Source organism: Leuciscus leuciscus (genome assembly GCF_965113295.1).
Source record: "Leuciscus leuciscus genome assembly, chromosome: 11".
Taxonomy (NCBI): Eukaryota; Metazoa; Chordata; class Actinopteri; order Cypriniformes; family Leuciscidae; genus Leuciscus; species Leuciscus leuciscus.
In genome coordinates this window covers 1684220-1689329 of record NC_138735.1, presented here as the reverse complement: position 1 = coordinate 1689329, position 5110 = coordinate 1684220, and the positions used below count along the sequence as shown (strand labels likewise).

The 5110-nt window shown below is 35.7% G+C and overlaps 1 long non-coding RNA gene across 1 annotated transcript; it reads right to left on the bottom strand.

The window, feature by feature from the left end:
• Positions 1-1907: 1907 nt before the first annotated feature.
• Positions 1908-4780, bottom strand: LOC309509221. The gene is made up of 4 exons (XR_014209822.1): positions 4442-4780; positions 2766-2867; positions 2562-2687; positions 1908-2216 (listed from the first exon to the last, which is right to left on the bottom strand). It is a non-coding gene; the product is annotated as an uncharacterized lncRNA (long non-coding RNA).
• Between the last annotated feature and the right edge of the window lie 330 nt (positions 4781-5110).

Sequence of the window (5110 nt, the reverse complement as noted above, 5' to 3'; positions counted from 1 at the left end):
AACAGGTACCTATTCTGTTAATATATTCCAGGCAAAAATTGTACGCCTGTTGTAGCCTATATAAAAGTTTTTATCACATTTCTTGCAAAATATGTTCTTGTGCAATGTAGTTACAGGGTAATTTTGACATCTGTGGGTTGTAAATTAAACATATATATATATATATATATATATATATATGGCTGTATGTAAGCACAGTATGATAAAAATTTAATTTATTGGCTTTCTTACTAAACTACTAACGTTAAGCCAAAAAAAAAAATTGTTTCTGCTATGATTTTAATTTAGAACGTACCATGTAGTACTTACTTACCTTATCACATTGTATTGCAATGACACTTAAATGTCAGGGCAAATATACTGTGTAATTAAAACGTTTTTTTTGTTATGTTTTCTTAATAAGAGTACCTTTCTCTGTAATTACTGTGCAAATAGTGTTGTTTCATATTGTTACATAGTAAGTAGTGTTTGTTACCCATTTCAACTGTGTAGTTACAGGGTAAGTGTAACTCCTGCGGGCTGTAAATTAAAGTGGCGCTTGTTACCCCCTTGTTCTGTGTAGTTACAGGGTAAGTGTAACTCTTGCGGGCTGTAAATTAAAGTGACGCTTGTTACCCCCTTGTTCTGTGTAGTTACAGGGTAAGTGTAACTCCTGCGGGCTGTAAATTAAAGTGGCGCTTGTTACCCCCTTGTTCTGTGTAGTTACAGGGTAAGTGTAACTCTTGCGGGCTGTAAATTAAAGTGACGCTTGTTACCCCCTTGTTCTGTGTAGTTACAGGGTAAGTGTAACTCCTGCGGGCTGTAAATTAAAGTGGCGCTTGTTACCCCCTTGTTCTGTGTAGTTACAGGGTAAGTGTAACTCCTGCGGGCTGTAAATTAAAGTGGTGCTTGTTACCCCCTTGTTCTGTGTAGTTACAGGGTAAGTGTAACTCCTGCGGGCTGTAAATTAAAGTGGCGCTTGTTACCCCCTTGTTCTGTGTAGTTACAGGGTAAGTGTAACTCTTGCGGGCTGTAAATTAAAGTGGTGCTTGTTACCCCCTTGTTCTGTGTAGTTACAGGGTAAGTGTAACTCTTGCGGGCTGTAAATTAAAGTGGCGCTTGTTACCCCCTTGTTCTGTGTAGTTACAGGGTAAGTGCAGTAAATATACAATAAAGGATTCCATTTAATTTCTGACTTTTATTGTACAAAAAAAATTCAAAACACCTTTTCATCTTAATAAAACATTCTCTTTTCTACAGTATACTCAAACAACAAAGTAACACATTATACCCCCCCCCCCCCCCCCTTTATTTGCTGCTCTTGCTTTTCTTCTTCTTTCTTTTCTTACTCTTCTTTTTCTTAACTTCCACTGGGGACTCTGAAGTTGAGGAGTTGATGGAGTCCCATTGGTCTTGCTGCACTGCAAAAATATGAATCTATATATACATGTTCTTAGCAAGCTACACCTTCAATTTTAAATTGTCGAACAATCCTCCACTGTAAAACATTTTGTGCCACCCTATATTACTGTAGTAACTGTAAATTTGAAGAAAACACATTTCGGTGAAGTTTGAGGCAGATCATGGGGGGGTTGTGATATTTTATAGTGATAATGACTGTAGTGCAGCAGAAAATGTTTTTTAAAAAGGCATAGTTGTTCTGACAGCAACAAAAAACTAAAAAGCAGCCATGTGAGTTACTCCTTCAAAGAGAAAACACGGTGAATCTGACTGCAGTAGATGTGAAAGATATGAATAAAAGTGCCACACAGTACAAAACGCAGTGTAAAATTAACACTTAAAAGTGTTCATTTTAACACTACTCCGGATCATATATGGTCCAAAAAAAATTACACTATTATATAATCAAGAATCTTCAGACAAGATGTATAAATCCAAATTTATTAACAAATGGGCAAAATGGCTCTTTTAAAACATATGCCAGATGTGTAAAGGTCAAATTATAACATTCACGAGGTGTTGCACAGAAGGAAAAAAGTCAATAAAACGCAAAAAATAATCAAATTTGCCTAAACATGAACAAATATGACAGGTAGATTTGCATAAAACTACTTGTCGACAGTTGTGTAGCATCCATGAATGCAATTCCTCTTTGTCCCATCAGCGAGCAGGTAGTAGTAGTCTTTGAGTTTACTGCCATATCAGCATCACCGGCAGCGAGCAGGTACACTGTGTGGTCTCTTCAATGCAATCAAGGTGTTCTTCTATGCTGGTCCCTGCCAAAGACAAAAATAACACTCAAAGTCAGCTCTCCAATTGGCCGTCTTTATATTAGTTTTCCACAATACAATCAACCCAAATGGCAATATTTGGTAACACTTTATTTTACAGTGCCCTTGTTACATATGTTACATGTACTTACCATAGTAATAACAGTAAATGATGCATAATTACATGCAACTAACCCTCAACCAAACCCTAATCCTACCCTAACCCTATAGTAAATACATGTAGTTACTTAATATTACTCAGTACTTAAATATATAATTACACTGTAACAATGACACCTTAAAATAAAGTGTAACCCAATATTTTTAGGCAGACAATAGGTCCAAATTTACCTTTGATGACGACAAGGTGTTGTTCAGCTTGATATGAGGACATCTTTCCAGGTCTCTTGCAGCCTTGTGGTGATGCTGGAATCAAATCAAGGAGGAGACGAATCGATGCAAGATCGCTGCCCCATTCTAAATAACAGATGTGACAACTTCAGCAAAAAATGCATGAACGCGTATAGAATATCTTATTCTGAAATATAGTCTAACCTGAATCATCAGTTTCATCACCTTTCACAGCAGATTCTGCAGAGTCAATCAGGTCCTTGAAGGTCTTGGGAGAAGCCTTTCCAGGAACTTAGCTGAGGTCTTCTAACCAAAAAATCAAAACAAACAAAACAAAAACATCATCAAACAGTTACATAGCATAATGACAACCATATCTCTCTCAGGAACCATTCTGTTCAGATGATCGTGTAGTCACAGAGTAGTGCCGTTCACACCTGGCATTAACATTCATCTTGGGTGACGCACAAGTGAGCAATTCGAAGTACAGGTGTAAATGCACTCAAGACGCATTGAGATTCAATTGTTCTGATGAGGTCTAGGCCACGTTCTTTTATTAAAGGGTTAGTTTCACTCAAAAAAAGTGTATTCTGTAATTTAGAAGTCTGAAATGAAGATCTTTTTGATGAAATCTGAGAGCTTTCTACGCAACTACCACTTTGATGCTTCAAAAAGTTCATCTTAAAATTAATCCATATGAACCAAGCAGTTTAGTCCACATTTTATTTTTCTTCTGTTTATGTTTGTTGATTAATGTTTATATGCGAATAAAAGTCTAAATTCAATCTCATCACAAAGCGATCGGGTCTCTTCCGAAATTTGGACTAAACCGCTCAATTCATATGGGTTAGTTTTATGATCTCTTTATGAACTTTTTGAAGCGTCAAAATGGTAATTGTGTTGACTGTCAATAGAGGGACAGGAATCGCTAAGATTTAAAATATATTCATTTGAGTTTCGAAGATAAACGAAAGTCTTTTCATGACATGAGGGTGAGAAATGACAACAACTTTACACTTTTGGGTCAACTAACCCTTTAAAGGAGAACTCCGGTCAATTTTAACATTGAGCTAATTTTATTGTACATTTGGAGTGCTGTCAATACAGAGAACAACGACAAAAATCGGTGTTGCCTACAACGTGTTATCCTCTTTTTAAAATTTACACCCTGTTGACTTCAATGGGGCAAGTTTTAAACCTGCTTTTAGCCTCTTAACATCCTTGATGTGTCATTACAAGTGCCCAGGTCATGTGAGTGATTCCTTCGGAGTGAACGCGGGTGAATCTGACTGCAGTAGATGTGAAAGATATGAATAAAAATTATGTTTATTCAGCCAGACCGAAAACAGGATGTAAATACAGGTATGAGCGCTGGCTGAATAATTATCATTTTTATTCATATCTTTCACATCTACTGCAGTCAGATTCACCCGTGTTCACTCTGAAGGAATCACTCACATGACCTGGGCACTTGTAATGACACATCAAGGATGTTAAGAGGCTAAAAGCAGGTTTAAAACTTGCCCCATTGAAGTCAACAGGGTGCAAATTTTAAAAAGAGGATAACATGGTGTAGGCAACACCGATTTTTGTCGTTGTTCTCTGTATTGACAGCACTCCAAATTTACAAAAAAATTAGCTCAATGTTAAAATTGACCGGAGTTCTCCTTTAACTTTTTGTTTAGTGTTTGATGTGTCACATCATGAATTATGGCAATCAAGACACATCAATCACCCCAGACACATGTAAATTCCAGGTCTGAACAAAGGCATTGTGTGGTTGCCCAGTTAGGTTTAAATTTGTAAATTAAAATTCAATTTTACATTCGTCATGTAATAAAATTTGTACTGCACAAAGAATAAAATATAATGACACTCACAATTCTGGATTCATCTTCAGCATTCTGTTGCTTTCGTCTTCATGTCTGTTGGTTGCTTTCTGTTGCAATCTCATGAGAGGAGCTTTCTTCACTTGACTAGTCTAGGCATGAAAAAGGATTTGAAAAAATGGATGTCAGTTGAGGCTAATATTTCCAAAATTCAGTAATGCAATACATTTTAAATTAGGGCTGTAAATATGGTAAAATAATTGTGATTACCCTTTCTATAAAGCATGGGTGTCAAATTGTAAAATTATTTATATTTATATATTCACACATCCACACTTGAATATTCACATATTCAAGTTAATAGCCACAAAACCTTGTGCATTGTTCACATGGAGGGCCTGAAACAGTTTAAAATATGCAATTAATCTGATTATTAAATACATTTATATTATTTAGTTATATGTTAGACATTGTTTAGAAAAAACTTTTTTTTACCCATAATTTATTAATGATATTTAAATGTGAACAGAAAATACAGATTCATAATAATAAAATACAGACAAGACTAAATAGTTAGGACAAAATGTATCCCAAAATAACATGCAGTATGAATTGATAAAGAATGATTTCAAGCTAAAGTACCTGTTTGCTCTTCCAGTGCTTTCGCAAATATCTGTAAACTGAATTGGAAGACAGACGGATTTACAGATTAGCTTTAAC